At 34.5% G+C, this 10,622-nt stretch overlaps 1 long non-coding RNA gene across 1 annotated transcript; it reads right to left on the reverse strand.

Moving 5' to 3' along the window:
- Positions 1-3,617: 3,617 nt before the first annotated feature.
- Positions 3,618-4,611, reverse strand: LOC135207692 (uncharacterized). The gene is made up of 2 exons (XR_010313042.1): positions 4,453-4,611; positions 3,618-3,919 (listed from the first exon to the last, which is right to left on the reverse strand). It is a non-coding gene; the product is annotated as an uncharacterized LOC135207692 (long non-coding RNA).
- Between the last annotated feature and the right edge of the window lie 6,011 nt (positions 4,612-10,622).

Raw genomic sequence — 10,622 nt, forward strand, 5'->3', positions numbered from 1 at the left:
TACGTAACTGAGCCCACTGAACTAATGATTGGTCTGATAGGGTTATTGATTTTGTGTCTTGACTATGCCATACATATAAGGTAGGGAGGCACATTGCTGGGCAAACTGTTTAATTAAATTGTCCAATCCCTTTAGAATGGATTTAATTTGTTTATTAAGATTGGAGTTCACTGTCTGTGTAGGATCAGACCTCAGTTTCGTGTAAGTATCAGTTTCATTTAGCAATGCCATCATTTTATTTACATAGTCACTTTTATTCATTTTTACATTATTACTGATCGTGGTTTCTTTTTTAGATCGATTCGATTTGTCACCCCAGAAAATGAATTCTCTAATTAACAGTTTTTTTTCCGAAAATACTGATGGGTTTTTGACAAATAAGAATAGTGTGTGACATGTTGTTTTAATCAAGATGAGCATTAGAGGAGTAATTGTGTTTTGTGGTTCTGGAATTTTTAAATTCATTATCCTTGGTTTTCACGTTAGTTTTTGGGGGAAATAAAGACTATTCATGTACCTCTGAGTTCAGTTTTAGCCTTAGATTTGATAACTTCAATTTGCTGTAGAGTTGCCAGTCCGTGGTTGATACAAAGGTAGGTTAAGTTGCCCATTAATGATTTCTTTCCTTTAAATTAGAACAGGGTCCATTAGACCCTGTAACACATACTTATCATTCAAGAAGGCCGAATGATTACCCTAACTGTCTTTTAAAAATTCTGTCTGTTTAGATTCTGCTTTGTCACCTACCAATGTCAGTTTTTCCTTCTATGTGAATTTGGTCATAGTTATAGGCCCCGCTCAGGGGTTGATGATTTTCACTGACATAAGGCCTCACCTTGTCTGTGAATTAGGGATGGGGGGCTGGGGTGGCCAAACAAAGGTCTTCTTGCTGAGTCCTCACAGCCTTCTCACTGTTTTCCCTTGTCTTACCTGGGCAGAGAGAGGGAGCTTGGGTTTGTGTTCAGTGTCTAAGACATTACGACACAAGCAAGGACCTTTCAAAACTTTAACCATTGTAACTTCATAATGATTCCCCATATACTCTAACTACAATCAGTATTTGGATATTTTGGCCATTCTACTGTATGATTTATATATCTTATGATGTCGTTTATATTCTATTGGAGTATCCTACAAGGACAAAGACACTGGGCCATATCCTCTCTGAACTGTCAACGACAAAACAAAACCAGTAAGAGAATTGAGATGTGGACGTCTTTCTCTTAAGACAAATGAAACAAAATTCCTTAGGTCAATTTCGTCCAATCATTTAGGCTTTTTCGACTACTTGACAAAGTGACATCAGGTCAACTTCTCTCTTGACCTGACATTCATAGGTTCGAATCCCACGGACGAAGTGTGTTTATCCATCAATTTCCTTTTAATGTTCAAGAGCTCACAGAAGTCATCGCACACTAAAATGCGGAGAAATCGAGATTTTTTGTGGCTTGATAATGAAAATAAATGTATTATTATTATTATTATTATTATTATTATTATTATTATTATTATTATTATTATTTTATTATTATTATTATTTGACGAACACTAAAAAGCACCATGAGCATTATATCAATTTAGGAAAACTGACCTTTATTACCTAACTCTTCTCTCTCTATGATTATATATATATATATATATATATATATATATATATATATATATATATATACATATATATATATATATATATATATATATATATATCTATATATATATCTATATATATATATATATATATGTGTGGTGGTGTGTGGTGTGATGTTTGTTGTTTGTTGTTGTGTGGTGATGTGTGTGGGTGTGGTGTGGCTGTTGTGCTGTGTGTATATGTGTGTGTTGTAATGTGTTTCAGGTAGTAACAGTTTGTAAAGTTATAGAAAAACGTTTTTTTTTATCCATTCTCTCTCTCTCTCTCTTCTTCTCTCCTCTCTCTCTCTCTCGCTACCAAGCCGGGGTTGCTTGCCATCTTCCATGAAGACACCTGTAATCTCCAGAGAGAAAATCCTCCGTCTTTCATTATGCTAATGAGGAAACTTTTTCGCCTCTGGACGGGAGTTTTTTTTTTTATTAGTATTATTAATCTTTCCTTCAGACACTGGGAGGTTACAGTCCTTGATTCCTTCTCAAGGTTATTTCTAGTTTGTCTTCTGATTATTTCGTCCTTAAATTTCAGACCAATTGAGGTTTTTCTTCTTTATTCCTCTCTAACATCTTAGTCCTCCTGAAAATCGCAATACATATTCCATCAACATATTATATGCGCACATACACACACAACACACACACACACACACACACACACACACACACACACACATATATATATATATATATATATAGGATAGGATTAGTTGATTCTACGTTACAGTTCAAATGCATATCAGCTCTTCGTACAATTCGACTAAGAAAATTTCCGGTAGTTTGATCAATTTACAATCATAATAAGCTTTCCTTATTATGATTGTCATTTAAATTTAAGCAAAAAAATAAAAATAAAACATATCTGTAGTAACTACTTACTGATATTTTACCTGTCCCTGAAATACATCTTAGGAGGAAATAAACTTAATATGAAAAAGCAAGCTAAAATAAATTTATTTCTTCTTCTTTGAGCCGCATGTGAAATTTTTAAATCTTCCCTATTCAATAACCTTCGTTCCTTCCCCAACAAACCAGAACTCCTGCCCGCAGCATTTACGTCTAATAAAAGGAAAAAAAGAAAAACCTACAGATCATTAATGGCCGAGTTCAAAAGATCTCCTGAAAGAGGCTTTCAGTGACGTAAGGAGGCTTTCAGAACAATTATTACAAAACGAAGACATCACAAAGAACATGACCGTTGATAGGTATAAGATTCCTTTGAAACTGATCTCGTTCCTCTTCACGCAAATTCCCTTTCACGTGAATGTTCACCCACGGATACATGTGTCAATACACATTACGTCATTCTTATTGTGTGTCTGTTCTTGAGGATCTCTTTTCAGTGGGTTTTGCTCTGAACAGGATATCTAAAGTTGTATGGTGAAATTCTTAAATGAAAATGTAACAAATAACCTGAACTATGATAAGTTTCCCATCTCATTTTGAAGAGATTTTCTTTTTTGGGTGCGGTGGGGGGTGGGGTGTCTATCACAGTCATCCTATTCAACTGGGTAAATTATAGTGTGGGGTTCCGGGTTGCGTCTTGCCTCCTTAGGAGTCCATTACTTTTCTTTTCTCACTGAGTGCGCTGTTTCTAAGAGCACACACTCATCTGCATGAGTCCTGGAGCTACTTCAGCCTCTCGTTTTTCCAGTTTCCTTTATTATTATTATTACTACTACTACTACAACTACTGTTTTTTTTTATATTGTCGACATATTCAATATATTTAGAACTCTAACAAGACAGGGGTAAATTTGAATGAAGATACCGGTTTATGGAAGGATTTTTTTTTTTTTGCGGGGGGGTCCGGGTGAGGGGGGGGGGGGGGGGGGGGGGGGGCTGAGGTATTGGTATTCCTAGGGAATGTTGCTTTGGCAGACGGTCTCCAGTCTGGAGCCCTTCCATAGTATCCTCTTTAAATTTGTCGGACTAGGAAAATTATCTTTTATAAGGACAACAAGTGAAACATAGTCTGACTATTCCAAATGATTTATTTTCAATGACATTCGCTGGATATATGTCTTAATACATAAACATACCCTTACAAATAAAGTATCTTTTTCTATTTGAGATGTTGAAGAATGTTATTTAGAGATGCTAGGAGCTGTTTGGAGTCCAATTTCGACCTTCGTTTCAATGAAGCCGAAGTTATTGCTTTGGACACTTCCATTTTCTTCGGAAGAAGAATCTTTGAAGAAACCCCAGAGGCGCTTGTAAAGTTCCAAACACCTGGGTTGAATCAGTTGAGCGTCGACGGCAGAGGGACTTAGGGGACCTTCAATAAATAACAAACGAAATTAAGTTTTAGTTTGACAAGAAATATAGTGAAGTGCTCTTTCTATAAAGTGTAAACATTTATAAAGATTAGGATGTGGTATTCTCCTTGATTTCTAGATTTAGATTAAGCTGGCTTATGCCTGGACAAGTCCTAAGGAGACCTGCAACGTGATATGGTGTGAAAGACGAACTAAAATATCGGTTTTCAATAGCCTGTGAGGTCCCGATCAGTCGTCGAGACCTCTGGGCATCCTCACTTCAAAACAAAACGTTCGTGACGCACCGAACACTCCCTAGAAACAGATCCAGCGCTCCTGATTCAAGCGATATTTGAAACATTTTCCAGAAGCTACTTTATAACATTGTTAGAACAGTAATTACTAACGGATGTCAGTCACTGCAACACTTCTGGTTTTTCTCGAAATTAAAATTTTCAACTTTTACTTTTGAATCATGATATTAGTAAGCCTTCGTGTGTTTTATTTTTCATTGATCAAAAAATATATATTGATTATAAAATAATGAGCTTACCTGTCAGGACAGAGATGAAGGAGGCCACTATGTAGTATATAGTCAATCCAATGACTCCTGTATAGCAGTAACTCAAATCATAGATATTTTTCTCCGTTTCCCTGTAATAAAGTCCATAGGAAGATGATTCAATGTACATGCACAAACATACAGGCACACACACATTATATATATTATATATATTATGTAGATAATATATATATATATATTCAATTCAAGGCTAAAACAATGTACCTTTAATATCTAAATTCGCACTTTACCTCCCGCCAAATGATATATTTTTCATGATATGTACCTCGAAAGGGAATTTTTTAATTGATAATAATTTTCGTGAAAGGAAAAAAAAAAAAAAACCCCCCATGGGATCGAACCCCCGTCCAAGTGGACGGGGATCTAAAATCAGGACAAGTCAGTGACGCTCTCCAATCAGCCAACAAGAGACGCTGATGAAGTTCATATCGATTTCTGACCTTACAAATCACCCTCGACCTGGGTGCTTTCGTAATTAGAAATCGATATGAAACCCCGTCTACCATGTTGGCCAATTCGAGCGTTTGACAGCACGTAGCCTTTTGTTATGAATAATTATCACATCGAACCATGATCCATTTATATATCAATCAAGCTACAATGTCCTTTAATATCTAAATTCACTTTACCTCCCAAATGATATATTTTCATATATGTACCGAAGGGGAATTTTTAATTGATAATAATTTCGTTCCCCCATGGGATCGAACCACCGTCCAAGTGGACGGGGACGAAATCAGGACAGTCAGTGACGCTATCCAATCAGCCAACAGAGACGCTATAAGTTCATATCGGTTCTAATTACGAAAGCACCCAGGTCGAGGGTGATTTGTAAGGTCAGAATCGATATGAACTTATGGCGTCTCTGTTGGCTGATTGGATAGCGTCACTGACTGTCCTGATTTCGTCCCCGTCCACTTGGACGGTGGTTCGATCCCATGGGGGACGAAATTATTATCAATTAAAAAATTCCCCTTCGGTACATATATGAAAATATATCATTTGGGAGGTAAAGTGAATTTAGATATTAAAGGACATTGTAGCTTGAATTGATATATAAATGGATCACGGTTCGATGTTGTCTCCAAACCAACGAATACTTCAGCGCGAGAAAGTATTTGAGGTGAGAGACGACATATACCTTTAAGCCTCTCGCGGTGGTTGAGTGGTTATAGCTTCCACTGACGCTCCTGGATTTATAATGTACCTGCGTTCGCACCCCCAAGTACAGGTAATCTATTATCGAGAAAAAATTCCCCTTCGGTTAAGAATATGAAAATATATTAATTCCGAGGTAGAGCGAATTAGATATTAAACAGGACATTGTAGCTCGATATATAATATATATATATATATATATATATATATATTGAAATTCTGACTAACCTCAGGGCTGAACTAGGTCTTTCAAACAAGAGGTCATGGCTTCACAAATTGACCGATACAGATTTTAAAAGAAGTTGGAACCTAATTATTCTTGTCCCTGGGGATTTTCCCGGGCATATATATATATATAAATATATATAATATACTTATATATATATGCCCGGGAAAATCCCCAGGGACAAGAATACTTAGGTTTCAACTTCTTTTAAAATCTGTATCGGTCAATTTGTGAAACCATGACCTCTTGTTTGAAAGACCTAGGTTTAGCCCTGAGGTTAGTCAGAATTTCAATAAATATATATATATATATATATATATATATATATATATATATATATATTATAGTTATATTATATAATATATATGCCCGGGAAAATATATATATATATATATATATATATATATATATATATATATATATATATATATATATATATATATATATATATATATATATATATATATATATATATATCTATATATATATATATATATATATATATATATACAGACTTAGCACAGGATACTCAAACAAATGTCATCTTAGATACACTCTGTCAGTGGCACATGGGAGAAAGCGCTCATCAGCAGTTTGTAATGAATGTTCCAGAAGGCTACTATGTCCTATTAAAACCAAACTCCCAACGGGTTTGGCAGGAAGGTCTTCGAGCAGTCGTGTGTAAGGCATAGTAAGTGTATTGGGTAGGTGTTTCGAACTGGGGAAACATGAAATATATTCCGGTTCGAAGCAGCAGAGTGGAAGGGCTAAGCTCGGGTCACCTTCGGAAAGGGTGAGTGTTAAAGGTTAACTGTAATTAACATTTTAGTGGCCCATCATTTCTTTTAGCATTTCATTCCATTTGGTGTAATAGTGTTAATGTGCACTGAGGTGGTTCTAATACTAATGGGAGTTTTCTCTGCTCATTATGTAGCATACACCTACTAACAAATTAACTTGGCCACCATAGAATATAGCTAATTAAGTGAATTGGTGACATGATGACATAGAATTTAAATGAAGAATAATTAGTGTTTGAAATGGGAATGAGAATTAATCCGCACTTTATTATTGTATTAATAACTGTTTAGTTTGTTTGGAGAATGATTCAGTAACTTTCTTTTATTTTGCATATTTTTTCTCATTTAACCGGTCATATTTTACATTTACAGAATATGCTATTTATTTATAAACGAGGTATAATCTATTAATTTATGCACACAAAATGTGGGTATTTAGTATTTATAAGAGAGAGAGAGAGAGAGAGAGAGAGAGAGAGAGAGAGAGAGAGAGAGAGAGGAAGACTGCTCGACACAGCCACAGCACGCCAAGTAATTAGGATATTCTGTGTTACATACACATGCTAAAAGCACACTGAAAACGATAGTAGTTAAAATTAGGGTGCAACAGACTTTATCCCAATAGATTGTAATGTGCAACAGAACGGTAGCGAGTGTTGTGGAAAAGCTTCAAATATCAACGAATACTTTGGATGGCTGAACGGTACAAGCCTACGTAGTCAAACATTGTCAGGCCTCAAAGGCGAGAGCGCGAGTGCGCAAGTTGACCTAGCTGTTGGTCGAAAGTCGTGTGATCGTCAACTTATGTGTGCCTGTTTGTGCACCAGACAGGGTGAGTTCATGGAATCTTCTGGAACAATTTAATGCATTCATATGTGCGACCACTAGGGCTTCTTAGTGTCATATAATGAGACCACAGGCAAAAAGCAGCTAATCTAGAAAGAAACTGTTTGAGTGTTAACTGAAACAGGTCTGGAGGAAAGTGCAGAAGATCCATCCAGAGAGGTAATAATGATCAAAAGACTTTGTTGAATAACTGAACATTTTACAGATACCCTGAGAGAAGCTGAAGTGCAGTGTAAAATTATTTCCTTAATATCTCCCACGTCATAATTACGCTTTCTAATTTTATTATGAAACATAACCATTTCTATTTTATTTCTGATAATTGCGGTTTCTCTCCACAGATGGATTCAATTGGCACTTGAAATAAATTCTCTGACTGACACTTTTATCTCTTAGTTTTGGGAAAATAGAAATAGTTATTGAACTAAAAGGTTTTTATAGAGGTGGTGTGAGGCACTTTGATTGAGATAATCATTATTGGGAGTGATTGTATTTAATTATTTTGGGATTTCCAGTCCATTTTCCCTTTTTTTCCCATGTTAGTTTTTTGGAGGAAAATAAAGAATATTTTTGTATCCCAGAGTTCAGTTTTAGCCTAGATATAATAACTTCATTTAGCCACAAAGATGCCAATTCGTGGAGGATTTTTTCTTTTCTCTTATTAGACAGGGTCAATTAGACCTTGTGCATATATATATATATATATATATATATATATATATATATATATATATATATATATATAGCTATATATATTATATAGATATTATATATATATATATATAATATATATATTATATATAAATATATATATATATATATCTATATATATACATATATATATATATATATATATATATATATATATATATATATATATATATATATATATATATAATATATGTGTGTGTGTGTGTGTGCGTGCGTGTGTATGTATATATGTATCATCTTAAACCTTGATTAATTGAACAAAGCAAGGATGATGAAAACACTGACAGAAGCGAATTCAAAACTATACTCGTTTAGTGCTAAACGTGACGGAACAATTTCATGTGTATATTCTGTACTGAAGTTATGGGAAAAAATCTCATCTCAGATGAGAGAGGTCTTCTATCATGTATGTGGTAAATATTGAATAATCAAGTTATCAGATAGAGCAACTTCTATATGGAAGTCACGGGATAAGACTATTGCAAGAATAATAATGTCAATAAAAATCGCGATCGAAGTTTGAAAGGATACGCTGATACTTACTTTTATGCAGTTCATACTCAGATATTTGAGCTGAATATGACACATTTGCTGTTGGGGAATCAAGTAAAAGCACTGAAGACGAATTAATCTGGTACAGACTTTCTGGGCAGCCTTCGGTTGATAAGGGAAGCATCTCTGGTTGTCCGCGGACACTGCTGAAACTGTCCAACCAGGAGCCACATGTTGATGAACCCTGCATATGCCCCCTGCAATGGAAGAACAAACTTTGTTGGGACAAAACAATTCTTCAGTTTATAACTATTTCTTGTAGACTAGTGTGTTTTAAGCAGTGAAATCGTATCAAGAGATTTTTTGAGAAAGGGTAAGCGGACAACATGTTGCCTAAGAGACATAGGAAGGCTAAACTGAAGGAAACCACTTAAAAAGATTGATAAAAGCAAAGGAATCAAGTCATAATCATATTCGGGGGAAATTTCTATGGAGAGTTGTTCATTAGCCAACTTAAGGTATTAAAAAAAACACAGACAACTTTTTCTGAGTAGGGATGCATACGCTAAATTTTATTGTTGACGGAAATAAGAGAGGGAGAGAGAGAGAGAGAGAGAGAGAGAGAGAGAGAGAGAGAGAGAGAGAGAGAGAGAGAGAACATGAAACGATGAGGTTAATCCTCTTGGTTACATTCAACAGAGCAAAAGTTCAGATATGTTCTCCAATCATCAGTGATGGAAGGAGTGCTTCTGAATTATTTTATAGACCATAAAATCAGCAGAGAACTTTTAGTAAAGAAGAAAATATCGGAGATAGCTATTGAATGACATGATGCTCATGATGGAAGCCACTGACCTTCATATTAACCCAAGGGGCAAACATGCCAGCAATGAATATATATGTATATATATATATATAATATATATATATATATATATATATATATATATATATATATCTATATCTATAATATATCTATATATATATATATATATATATATATATATATATATACATAATATATATATTATAGATCTATATAGATATATCTAGATATAGATATATATATAGATATATATATACATATATATATATACATATATTAAGATATAGATACTATATTAGTTATTATACTTATATCTATATATATATAATATATATTATATATTATATATATATATATATATATATATATATATATATATCTATCTCTCTCTCTCTCTCTTTTTCTCTCTCTCTCTCTCTCTCCTCTCTCTCGCTCTCTCTCTCTCTTCTCTCTCTCTCTCTCTCTCTCTAATATATATATATATATATATATATATATATATATATATATATATATATATATATATATTGTTCTGTGCTGCTCGTTCCCTCCTGAAAAATGTTATCTAACACTCTAACACTCTAACACTGGACTTGAATGGAGAGACGAGAGATCACAAACAAAACAAAAATCTACAGCAGAAGGCCGATATTACTGAAAAAAGGAGGAATTTACTTTAATTCTGGACTTTGGGTTTAAATGAACTATATTTACATTAAGTTATGTAGGTCCAGAACTAATGAGGTGGTTGATTCTCGGTCCACCGGAAACACTGGCTGGGAAATGAACCAGACACAGAGATCAGAAATTTTGTGCAAACAGGTTATTTTAATGCTAGACGATATTCCAATGGGTTCCCAATTTCTCCTACCAATCAGTCACGGTGTTTGTGTGCAGAGGTTGCATGCTAGCATCAGTCCTAAGGTGACGAACACGTGTTGGAATGTTGCACACTACTTGCTCTCAGTCTAAAATTTACAAACCACTCAATGGGCATGAAATGACTCGGAGTTTACACAGAGAGGACTATTACATTGCTTGGATTAACTAGGGGATGTTTACTAGCATCACAAAGAAATTA

Source organism: Macrobrachium nipponense, chromosome 34 (genome assembly GCF_015104395.2).
Source record: "Macrobrachium nipponense isolate FS-2020 chromosome 34, ASM1510439v2, whole genome shotgun sequence".
NCBI classification, from domain to species: Eukaryota; Metazoa; Arthropoda; class Malacostraca; order Decapoda; family Palaemonidae; genus Macrobrachium; species Macrobrachium nipponense.